This window comes from Phyllostomus discolor, chromosome 9, assembly GCF_004126475.2.
Source record: "Phyllostomus discolor isolate MPI-MPIP mPhyDis1 chromosome 9, mPhyDis1.pri.v3, whole genome shotgun sequence".
Lineage (NCBI taxonomy): Eukaryota > Metazoa > Chordata > Mammalia > Chiroptera > Phyllostomidae > Phyllostomus > Phyllostomus discolor.
Genome location: NC_040911.2, coordinates 81,789,416 through 81,802,429, shown reverse-complemented (window position 1 = coordinate 81,802,429; position 13,014 = coordinate 81,789,416). Strand labels below are relative to the sequence as shown.

The window sequence follows — 13,014 nt, the reverse complement described above, 5'->3', positions numbered from 1 at the left end:
TTTTTAGGCAATATAAATAAAAGTATAAATAAAATATAAATTAGCCAAAAGAAACATATTAAGAAATAATAGTGTAGCACAAATGTAGGTAAAGTAAAACCACACTGGTGGGGTTTGTCCTAGGGTGCTGCTTTCCTAACTACCCAAGTACTTCCTACACTCACGGTAAATGTTTTTCAGGGTGTCTAAACACTTCAAATGAAGGCTTTTCACTTTTACGTTGGTGTGTGGATAGATTGAGTCTGGACTTCCTGGGAAATGTAAATATTGAGCATGTGAAAAAATGTACTCTCATTGGGTCCAAAAGGAGATTTTGTATGTGGCTTAGGGATCTTTGAGCTGAACTGTCTGTTCTGTAGGGTCCCCTTGCGTTTGGCCATTTCAGGGCAGTTCTGGGCAAGCCCTGCCGATAGGGAGTGAGAGAACACAGCCCTCACCCCAGAAGAGGCTCTTCTGCTAGGGAGAGGATGGCCTGAGGAGGCCCACCGCACTCCGTATTCGCAGGCAGTAACTCTGGTTTGCATACACTCATTTATTCCACAAATACCGACGAAAGGGGTGCATAGATTTTTAAGTTGGCGCCCCAACTGCAGGCAGTGGTGGGCACTGGCCATGGTAGGGGAACCAACCTTGTGAAAATGGCTTCTGATATGGGCTCCTTCGCCTGCCCCAAAATGTCCCCACTAAACACACTCCGCCAGGAAGAACTGATGCTAGCCACAGACCCTTCCACTGGGGTGCGCTGAACGGTGGGGCTCTGCCAAGCAAGTGGGAGAGGAGTGATTCAGGGGCTTCGGGTCAGGAGGAAAGGCTCGCCGCCACCCACCCCAGTCAGCGAAGACTCCAGGTCTCCGGTGAAGGGGCCCGGCAAAGCTCAGTTTGCACACCGCTGTGCAATCTGTCTCCACCCTACAGACGCCCAGCCACTCTCTCTGTAGGTCCGGCGTTGTCCGAGGGACGCCACAAGGGGGTCATAACTGGGAAAGTGATTCATCACGACTTTGTAATCGGCCTTCAGCCGCAGACGCCCAAGTCCTGCAGCCTGGGAACCCGTTCCTGCTGGCTTTGGGGCGCCACACGCGGGGCGGGGAGCGCTGGTGAGGAGTTACGCGCCCCCTACCCTGTCCCCGGCCCCGGTGAGGGTGGGTGGGGAGGGGTGGGGTGGGAGAACGCATCTCCAGGTCCTTTCTGCGCTTTGAACCTCCCCTTCCCTCCCGCGCCAGGCCTGACGCACAAACACCCCCAACGCAGAGAGCACCATGTGTAGTGTTTCTAGCCGGCTCCGTGGCAAGCTAGGCCCCTGTATGTGCATCTGGAAAGCGATTTCCCTGGGGCTCGGGTGGGGATGGCGTGGGCTGACTTGACGTAAGACAACACCCATGATGCCAGACTCGTTCTAGGGGATTTGCAGGTTCCTCTCTTCCCTGAGAGAGCGTTCGTGCTTTAAATGCCTTGCTCCAATTAGAAAAGAAAAAAAAAAAATTCAGGTGGAACACGTTTGGAGAGAGGAGTGGAAAGACTGCATTTTAATTCCAGTCCACCCTTGTCGCTGGACTTTGATGGAACTTGTATTTGGCCTCAGTTTCCGCATCTGTAAACTGGGGAGAAGGGCCATGTCCAAGGGACTGGGGTTGTAGAGAGGCAGAAGGCGTAGGTGCACGGGTGGCCAATGCTCCCGGAGTCTCGTTTCGCCAATGACAGGGCTGCGATGGGGCGCACATCCCCAAGACCGGGTGTGAGGCTAGGGACAGTGAGACCCGGCTCTGCGTCCTGGGCGGGTGAGCGAGCGCTCTGAGGCGCGCACAGGCTGGGCCCGGGAGGGCCTGGGGAAACGCCCTTTCGGTGTAGGCCAATCAGCGCCCGTCTCTGAACGGCCAATAAAGAGGTGCCTTACAGCCCAGGCCCGATCGGGAGCGAGGCTGCGGTGAGTGCGGCGCTGACAGAGACGCGCGCGCGGGCGCGCGCGCGAGCCAGCCCGGACCCCTGGCCGCTGCCGCCATCACCGCTGCACGCCCAGTCGCCCCTCAGCCACTTCCCCTCGCTATGGAGGCGAGGCCGCCGCCGCCGTCGTGGGGCTGCGAGCCACGGGCCAGGCGGCGGCCCTGAGGGCGTGTGGCGGGCCGAGACGCCGCCGCGGAGCCGAGGCGGAGCCGCCGTCTGCGTTCCCAGCGGTCCCGCCCAGAGCCGGACTCAGTGAGTGTTCGCGGCCGCAGCCGCCCCGGGGGGCTTTGGAAGTGGGGGGTGGCTCCCGGCGCGAGTGGAAGGGGTCCGTGGCTGGGGCCCCAGTCTTCTTTTCCGAGTAGAATTCTCCGGGTGTCTAGAATCCAGGCGGCTCCCACATCCTTAGGCTGTCCGGGGGCGGGGGTGGGGATCCCCGGAAACGTGCGGGACAGGGCGCTGACCCTTGTGGACTGCTCGGGAACTTTGCGTGCGTCCTCCTGGGGGCAGGCCAGGGCTGCCGTAGTTCATTCTGAAAGAAGAAACTTGGAATAGTGAGAACAGAATTTGCTCAGATCCGTTTAATGGAAGGGAGGAAAGAGAACTCCCGGCATGAGAAAATTTGCTTTTGCAGAGACCAACTTTTCTTTCCCTTAAAACCCCCAGGCCCCTCTTTTTTCCGCCCACTCCCAACTGTTGAGGCGGCTTAAGAAGGGAAATAGGGTCTCAGAGCTGCCCAGAATTCAGAACGAGCCAATTGGGAATGCAGATCCCCCCTCCCTTTCTACTTTCTGGTAAATAAAATAAAGAACATCGTTTTTTGAAAAATTAATTCCTAGTTTTATTTCCTGAAGATAAAAACAATAATGAGCTGAGCCCAGTGTGTGTGTGTGTGTGTGTGTGTGTGTTTGAGGTCATGTTGTTTGTAAGACAGGAAAAGAATGTTCAGAACCTCCCTAGACAGGGCGAATGCCTTCAGGAGCTTTGCCCAGGGTAGGGATTCCTGCTCTAGAACCCGTCACATCTCCCCAGAGATCTCTTCATTGCCACCTGCTTGCGGTGAAGGCAGCCCTAGAACCAGAAGATGGTGGGTGGGAAGAGGACTGACGTCGAAGATGGGTAACATCATCTTCCTGCCTGGCCACTCCTTCCCAAAACACAGATCTGATGCTGTCACTTGTTTACTTAAAAATTCCCTCCCTCTCGTTTTCCCATGGGATGAATGAAGCCCAGAATGTCTTATCAAGTCGTACAAGGCCCTTGACAGTCTTGCCTCAATTTATCCTCTTAGTTTTAATTGAATCCTTTGATTCTCCTTCCCCTTATCCCCCTCTCTAGCCACTCAGAGCCACTTTGCCTCTTTACACATTTAGATGCCTATGCTTGTGTGACCCTCTTTCCTCCCCGCTTTTACCTGGCTAGCTCTTTTTCTTTAAAGTCCTTTTCACTAGAGAAGCTTCTTGAGGGCAGGAGCTGTGTCTTGTACACCTTTCCATCCTCCATGCTGAGAGGATTCTTCCTCCCGGTTGTCTTATAGGCCCTTTTCCATCTCTTCCCCTTACGTATTGGCTCTGTGTACTTCCAAGTACCCACTTCCCAAAAGAATCTTTCCTGTTTCTTGAAGGCCTTTTTGGGGGGCAAACCTAGGACTTTCAGTATCTCTGATTCCCCATCTCTCCATTTCCATTCCCGCCAGCCCCCCACCCCACCCGGTTAGTAGTGAGCAGGCAGGAACTGTCAGTCTCATATCCCACTGGCATCCAGTCTGCTTGATTATCTCCGAAAAGCCAAAAGCCCCATGGTGTCTTTCCACCCGTGCCTTCCTGAAGTGGTCTGACTGATATGTGCACTCTAAGGCATGGTGGGATCCAGGAGGCTGTTCACTGGCACCTTTTAGCCACTTATTTACCATGTAGGCAAAATTGAGAACCAGAAAGGCCAGTCCTCTGACCTAAGTACATTCATGTGCCTTTTTGTTAGGGGAAGTCCTTCAGATACAAATGAAAAGTGAGGAGGTCGCTGTCCAATGAAGGACAGATGGATACATACATCACAAGTGGTATGAAAGTATAATAATACTAACTTTTCTTTTACTTGCCTTGTGACAAGCTATGTAATAAATTTCTATGAATTATATTTGCTGTGTTCAGCAGTGATATGAGGGCTTATTCCTACTTGACAAGAATAGAAGCTAAGACGGTACAGTGGGCAGATAAGACGAGATTAGGGAAGAAGGGATCTGATGAGGGAACAGGCTGGATTTGAATCTTGGCAGTCTAGTTCCAGAGCATCTTCCAGGTTGTAAGACATGTAATCAAACCGCCTAAGGAGGTTCGAGAAAGCTTTACTGGGAGGCGGCCTTTGGATCATGAAGGGCGGGTAGGAGTTTGTGTATGGTGGACAGAATACAGGAAAGAGGGAACTGCACAGGTGGGCTTAGAGGTGGAAGGAGCCCACTGTTGTTGGGGAGCCCTGAGAGGTTAAATGAAGTTGGATTGTATAGAGGGAAGAAGGATGGGAGATGAGATTTGGATGAGCTTGAAGGACTATATGTGCTGTGTTAAAGTTTGGCCAGTGGAAAGCTGTTGGAGGATTTTAAAGGAGGTCAAGGACTTGGGTTGACTGGACTTTGGAAAGGTCATTTGAGGTAGTGTGGGGTTAGATGCTGTTGCCCCTGCAATTTGGGAGACAGTGGCCAGGCTCCACAGAGGCACAATCACAGCCTTTTAAAGACTCAGAAGGAGGCCTGTAGAGAATCTTGCTCAGTTTTGAGAAAAGATAGTAAATACTTATGAGAAAAAATTCCAGCAGTACAACAGGGTATGTAGAGAAAAAGAAGTCTCCCTCCTACCCTGACTTCCCCAGAGCTGGCTATAGTTTCCAGTTTCTGTGGCCCTGTGTAGACACTGTTTCTTTCTACACATGTGTTTTCCTCTCCATACTGCTTCCCCCATGGCACCATACCATCACATCTTGCTTTTTTTCACTTAACATATATAGGAAATCATGCCATATTAGTATATATAGAGCCATTCACTTTTTAAATTGACATTCTTTTCCTTATTTCATTGTATGCATTATAACTTGTAACTAATCTTTGGGTTAAACAACGTGTATGTTTCCACATTTTTCTGCTACAGCGTTATAGTGAATGTCTTTGTACATACAGTTGGTGCTCATGTATAAAATTATCTGAACAATATATTTCTAAAAGTGGAAATGTTCCACTGGCTCAAAGGATACATGTGCATTTTTAAAGTTTTAGACATGTAATCAAATCACCACCCCCTTGAAGGGATTGTATTAACTTATCCTCTCCCCTCAAAGTGTGAATGGGACTTAAGGGATCTGCACCAGGATCCTTTGGGGTGCTTTTTCAGATACCATGTGCCCACTCTTCCCTCACTTAACCTCCCCCCACCATGTGATTCTAACGTATTTCTTTCATTTTACAGAGGAAGACATTGATGTTCAGAAAGATAAAGTGACTTGTGCAAGACAGTCAGTGTGGGTGGTGGTTTGTTTTTTAAGCAGCTCTGACATTGTATTTGCCCAGCACCTTTCATTGGAGGTGCTGAGTCGATTTGTAATCATTGTTGCATTAGTAGCCTCCACCTTCATGTGGAAAAAAATGAGATGCAGGTGGAGTCTGAGGTATAAGCAGGAAGCTGGCAAAGTATAGAATCTTGTCTTTTACTTCTAGTTCAGTAATTAATAAATGTTCTCAAATGCCAAAGTTGGAGAAATGTTTTTGTTTTCAGTGAGTCTGAGAACAAAAATAGGTGTAACACTTACTTAGTAAAACTGACCAGCAAACCCACAAATAACCCAACATTAAAATTTGCTTTAATATATTCTCTAAAGATAATCCATTAAATGTGAAACTTTACTCTAAATTCATATCCAGTTGTGTCAGTATACAGGCATAGATTTTCTTAGTCGTTGTAATCAGTACATACAGATTTTTTAAAGGAAGATTTCTTTCCAGGGAGAAGGAGAGGGAGGGAAACATCAACCTGTGGTTGCCTCTTGTGCACCCCCAACTGGGCACCTGGCCTGCAACCCAGGCATGTGCCCTGATTGGGAATTGAACCTGCAACCCTTTGGTTCTCAGGCCGGCACATCCACTGAACCACACCAGCCAGGGCTCTTTTAAAAGGTTTGATTTATTTATTTTTAGAGAGAGGGGAAGGGGGGGGAAGAAAGGGAGAGAAACATTCATGTGTGAGAGATACATTGATCAGTTGCCTCTTGAATGCCCCCAACTGGGAACCTGGCCTGCAACCCAGGCATGTACCCTGACTGGGAACTGAACTGGCAACCTTTTGATTTGCAGACTGGCACTCAACCCACTGAGCCACACCAGCCAGAGCATATTTTTGTATTCTTGCATAGCATCAACTATTTTATGTTTACTCATGTATATTATTTTAAATGACAGAATAGTATTTTGTACATTGATTCCCACCATTTGTGCATTCTTTTTTATTTTATTTTCTTCTTTTTACTGATATATATTGTACTTCTGAGCATCTTTTTTCAAATACTTCCTTGGAATTATTTTCTTGGACTCTTATTACTAAAGTGGGTTCCCTGACTCAGGGTATGGCTTCAATACCGACTTGCTATCTCGAAAGGGTGAACTGATTCACAACACCATCAACAATTTATGTGGCCCTGTTTCCTGACAGTCTATCCAATGCTATTACAAACAAAAACTAATATTTGATTTTATTAATTTAAAAGAAATATAGTGGAACTTTGAACTATGTTTAATTTACATTTCTTTAGAAAAAGAGACCAGTAGCTCTTCAGATTCTGAAATAAATATAGTGCTGTGATATATATCATATCCAAGAGTTAATGGAGCTAAAACCAACTTATTTTTTAAGAAAGGTGTTGTTGATGGGACAGAAATATTATGGAAATTTAGGATAAGATCATGTTGGTATGAAACAAAAGACTAGATGCTGTTGGATTGAAAATACCAGGCACTGTGCCATGAGTTGGGGACACCCCAGAGTATCATGGATTGATGTCTGTCATGATGACACTTACAAGGCTAATAGAATAGGCAGACATTAATCACTTTATGGTAATTACATGTATGATCAAAGGGGAAGACTAGGATGCCTTGTGAGTGCCAGAGAAGTTCAGTGTTAAACGACATTCATAGCTGAACATCACTTACAAAGGCCCTGAGCTGGGAACAGGTTTGGTACCTTAGGGCAGTGCCTCTCTAACTTGATGTTCACATGAACAATCCGGGGATCTTGTTAAAATGCCAAGTCCTGATTCAGTAGGTCTGGGGTGGAACTTTGGATTCTGCATGACTAAACAGCTCCTAGGTGAGGCAGATGCTACTGGTAGGTGGGTCAGACTTGGAGTAGGAAGGCCTAATTGAGAGCTTAGTGAGCCCCAGAAGCTGACTGACCAAGGTGAGTAGGTAGGGGTAGTTCTCTGCCCAGGCAGTACTGTAGATTCACCTGGGGAACTTATAAAAAGCAGCGATGCAAATACCCCATCCCCAGGTATTTTGATTTCATTAGTCTAGGGTGGAACCTGAGAATATGTATATATACAGGGGTTGGCAAAAGTAGGTTTACAATTGTGAGTACATGGAACAGAATTTATTCTTGTATTATTTATTCATTATTGTATTATTGTCCAGAAGGTATCCAGCCATGTAATATGAAAAATAGAGACATTTATTGAAGAAGATACAAGAAACATTGTACACAGGACAGTGATGCCTTAGTCCCCTTCAAAGTAGGCCTGTTGGGACCTCACACAGTTTTCCCAATTGCTATCAACCACCCCGTTGTATTTTCCTGAACCTCATCAACAGTCTGAAATCTCTTCACTTTCAAAGGTGATTTTAGTTTTGGGAAAAGTCAGAAGTTGCAAGGTGCCAAATCTGGGCTGTAGGAGGGCTGAATCATCTGGGCGATTTGATGTTTCACCAAAAAAACTCTGCACGAGACATGATATATGAGTGGGTGCATTGTCATGATGAAGCTGCCAATCACCAGTTGCCTATAGCTGCAGCCTTCTGAATCATCTGAATAGTTTCTGCAGAGGAGTGTTCAAGCTTAATGCAAAATTTGATGGAGATTTATTGCTGTATTCGCTCAGTCATTTTGAATGCAACAGCCATGCAGTACACATGCTCACTCAAGGGCACCTACCACCCCGCACTGACTAGTACAGTGAAGTCATCATTGTTCATACATGAGCATTCCAGTCCACTCCCCTTGCCTGCCAGGTCACATGGACGTTGCGCAAACCATTCTTGTTATATTAACAATGGCTGGACTTTTTCTAGACAGACCTCATATTTTTGACTCCCTAGATGATTCTGATATGCAGCCAGGGTTAGGAAGTACTGGACTGGAGAGATGAGGGGGGCCAGAGTTGAGGGCCCTATGTACCATGCAAGGACTTTGTGTGTTTTTTTTTTAAGATTTTTTACTTATTTATTTTTTAGAGAGAGGGAAAGGGAAGAAGAAAGAGGGAGAGAAACATAAATGTGTGGTTGCCTCATGTGCACCCCTACTGAGGACCTGGCCCACACCCCATGCATGTGCCTGACTTGGGAATCAACCCACAACCCTTTGGTTTGCTGGCAGGCGCTCAGTCCACTGAGCCATACCAGCCAGGGCCATGCAAGGACTTTGGACTGTATCCTGAAGGTAGAGCAAAGCCATTGCAGGATTTTGAGGAAAGTGAACTGATCTCTCAGATGGATTTGTAGCTGTAAAAAAGTCCACTGTGGCAGCAATCTAGAACAGCAGCTTTCAAAGTGAGTTTGGTAAGATGATTTATTGGGATGCTGAAAGAAAATTTTAGAGCTTCTTTTTATTATTTTTATCTAAAAAATGATGAAACATTAAACTTAGGGATTGTCACTGATACCTTCTTGGGGTCTGCAGGTCAGTCAGTGTTACCATGTTAGCTCCAGAACTTTGAGTGTCCTGAAAGAAGAGAAGGAAGTTCTGCAGTGAGCAGGCAGAGCCATATTTATACATTTGCCTTCAGTGTATTACAATGTATTGGTAACAGTGTATATGCAATTTTCATTAAACTGACCTTTACAAAATGGACAGGTGGTTCAAAATTATTTCTGCAAAGCAGTGACTGAAGAAAATATTAATAATTCAAGCACAAACAAAATTCAAGCAGAGCTGTCCCCTTGTCCATCTCCTATTATGAATTCTTGGTGAGCTATTAAATCTGATTGAATAAGTCAGCTCCTGTTACATTGGAAATATGAAGTGTGTTAAAATATGGATTTACACCCTCTGTCATTAATAGGAACCTTGCTTTGAGAGTATGTAGAACCTTGAGATATTAAATAATAAAATAGGAGGCTATCACTAGCATTGGGACATTTGAAAACTAAGCATCTGGAGCATAGGGAGAACCTCTGCATTTTCCCCCTCAATGATGTTTAAAGCCCTAGGGTAGTCAATCAGATGCTGTACACAATTTTACTAACTTAATTATTAAAGTATATATTTTGAGGTTTCTGGTTCTTACAAGACAAAAGGTACATGCCATTGGCAAGTTCTTCCTGTGTTGTCCCCCACCTCCCACCAAGAAAAAACTGATCTAGTACATGGAAAATAATATGTCAAGAAACCAAAATGCATTCCTTTGTCAGCAAATAATCTTTTTTAAAAAAAGATTTTATTTATTTATCCTTTATTGAGAGGGAGAAAAACAGCAACATCCATTAGTTGCCTTTCACACACGCCCTAATCATGGACCAGTCAGCAACCCAGGCATATGCCCCGACTGTGAATTGAACTCATGAAATTTTGCTTTTTTGGATGACGCCCAACCAACTGAGCCACACTGGTCAGGGCAGCAAATACTCTTATAATAGGCATAGAAAATATTGCTGAAGATTTGAACAAATAATATTAGAACAAATTTTGTAGATTGGAGTTTTGCAATATAGTTATAAAAGTATAGAAGCTTCTAGCATATATTTGCTAAATTCTCTTTTAATAATTAAATCCAAGAAAAATCAGTTATTTTGTGAGCTATGAGAGGAAAGTTGTACTGGAGAAGACATTCTTAATGATAAATGACTGCCTTAATAAATTGCTATGTAGAATAATTGTCTAAATGTAAACTACTGATAGAAGAGCTGCCTTGACTGAATGAAAAGATGAAATTCGCTCATTGCTTCTTCATGGACTATTTTTTTAAAGTCGTATACACTCCTTTATTTTTCATTTTTAAGTAAATGATGATCAGTGCAAACATTGGCAATATAACTTAGTTCATGACATGGGACAGATGCTCAAGCCCATGAAAATTAAAATCAAATCCTTCAAATAGCTAAAATTATATGGCTATCTTTACTTATGTTTCCCTAAAGTAGCAATAAAACTTATGTTTTAGAAATCTATGGAAGGATGTAAATGTTACAGAATGGATCTGTGGTGGGGACAAGATGCTATTGCCAAATGGACTCCCCTTCTCCCGGGGTGCCCTATACTAGGTTCACCTTGCCCACCACCAGGGAATTGTGGCTCTCAATGCTAAAGATTGGTGAAAAGGACAGGAACTATTTATTCAAAAGTTATATAGACTTAGAGTAATGACAATGTCTTCATTAGAATCCCAAAGTCCCTTAAACACCCACAAACAAACACGCAGTCCTTCCTTCCCTGCTTTGTCCAGTCTGCTGGGGTACCTTATCTCAGGAAAAGAAATAGAAGACTGTGGCTCAGGTAGCCCCCAGTTCTTCCCAGTAATCCATGCTCTCCTGGAAGGCCTCCCGCGGTTCCCAGTATCATCAGCTGTGTCGCCACATGATCTCCAGTTCTTAATCCAAAACCATGTGCCACCTTCTGATGCCCACCAGCAAGAGTCCTTTCACCCCTTTCCTTCCCTTCAAGGTCTCTCCTGCTTCCTAAACTGTGGCAAAGAGAGCCCAAAGCTGCATGGTTCCAACTCTCTTCAGGGACTGTTGAGGCAGGTTTTCATTCATTGGTTATCTTGTGGCAGAGTTGTTACTGTTATACATTTTTCTTTTATTTAAAAAAAAGCCAACTTTTCCTGTGATAAATGGCTATCTAACAAATATTATTTGAAAAATTAATGTCCTTAATTTGTCTCTTCAAGTAAAGGTGTTATTTTAACAGTGAATGAAAAAATAACTTTTTTCTTAGAAAGAAATATGCTATGAGATAAGTAATTTTTAAAAAGCTTTATTGAGATAGAATTTACATACCATAAAATTCACCCTTTTAAATTGTACAGTGGTAAAATTTTAGTATATTCATAGAGTTGTGCAGTCATCACTATTACCTAATTTTAGAACATTCTCATTACCCCAAGAAGAAACCCTGTACCCATTAGCTACTCCCATTATACCTTCCCCCAGCCACTAACAACTACTAATCTGTCTCTGGATTTACCTATTCTGAACATTGGGAATTCTATAGCATGTTGCCTTTGTGACCAGATTCTTTTACTTAGTACAATGTTTTGGGGGGTTTTTCCATGTTGTAGCTTGTATCAGTACTTCATTTCTTCTTATAGCTGGATAATAGAATATTCCTTTGTATGAACATATCACATTTTGTTTATCCATGTATCACTTAGTGAATGTTTGGATTGTTTCCACTTTTTGGCTATTATGAATAAAATGCTGCTATGAACTTTCATGTACAAGTTTCTGACAAGTTTCTGTGTTTTCTGACAAGTTTCTGTGTGGGCAATTAAAAAAAATTAAAAAATTAAAAAATTTAAAAAAAGTTTCTGTGTGGGCATATATTTTTATTTCTCTTGGGTCTATACCTAGGAATGGATTTGCCCAGTTAAATGACTTCAACTTTTAGAGGAGCTGCCAAACTATTTTCTAAAGCAATGTCACCATTTTACATTCCCAGCAGCAATGCACAGGGTTTCAATTTCTTCACATCCTCACCGACAATTGCTATTCTTTGTCTTTGTCATTACAGCCATCTTAGTGGATGTGAAGTGATAATTTTTTGTTTTAAAAGATTTTATTTATTTATTTTTTAGAGAGAGGGGAAGGGAAGGAGAAAGAGGGAGAGAAAGCTCAGTGTGTGGGTTCTCACACCCTCTACTGGGGACCTGCCCTGCAACTCAGGCATGTGCCCTGACTGGGAATTAAACCTTGACCCTTTGGTTCGCAGGCCTGTGCTTAATCCACTGAGCTACACCAGCCAGGGCAATTTGTTGTGGTTTTGATTTGCATTTGCCTAGAGACTCATAATTTTATTGTGATTTTGTTGCATCTGTTAAAAAAACTCATAATTTTGCACATGAAAAAACTTGGAATCATAAATTTGTTACCTGCAAAAATCTCCAAATTTATTTCTAAAAATATTTCTAGATGATGCAATGAAATAAAGAACCTAGGCATTGATCATCAGTGGCTGTTAAAACCATTAAGGAACTTAATAATAGAAGGATCTGACTGATGATCTTCTCATCAATCATACCATTTTTGAACGAGTACAACCAAAGGTCTTCTGATGAAGCCCTATATAAAAATATAGCACCATTCATTAAATATCCCCCCCACCACCACCAATTAAATCAGACCTGACTCTCATTAAGCCTCTAGATCTAACAACCAGTTTACGGAATATAATTAGAAAATTCAGAATGTGAGAAATTTTGTAGGACAAATAAATCCAGTTACTTCAAATAAATGTCAAGAAAAAAGTGGAGGAACTATTACAGATTAAAAAAAAATTGAGATATATTAACTAAATATAATGTATAGACCTTGTTTAGATCCTGTTTCATATAAACCAACTGTAAAAAGATATTTATGAGAACTCTGGGAGTAATTTGAATATTACCTGTATATTAGATGATTTTTAAACAATTACTTTATTTTTAAAGGTATGCTAGTAGTATTATATTAAAAGGAAACACTCCTTTCTCTTAGATATAAGTACTGAATTATTTATGGATGAAATTTTATGTCAGGAGTTCACTTTAAAATTATTTTTTATATTGGGGGGGTATAGGTGGTTTACCATATATTGATAATTGTCAGAGCTGCATAATGATTGTAGAGTT

At 43.2% G+C, this 13,014-nt stretch overlaps 1 protein-coding gene across 3 annotated transcripts in view; it reads left to right on the top strand.

Annotated features, from left to right (window-relative positions):
• Window positions 1-1,921: 1,921 nt before the first annotated feature.
• Window positions 1,922-13,014, top strand: part of PTPRA (protein tyrosine phosphatase receptor type A) — a 142,962-nt gene continuing 131,869 nt past the window's right edge. For 2 of the 3 annotated variants that reach the window (XM_036009630.1, XM_028523771.2), the window contains exon 1: window positions 1,922-2,193. The gene's annotated coding sequence lies outside the window, so the exon portion shown is untranslated. The remainder of the gene's footprint in view (window positions 2,194-13,014) is intronic. The other variant, XM_036009629.1, reaches the window with a different exon arrangement.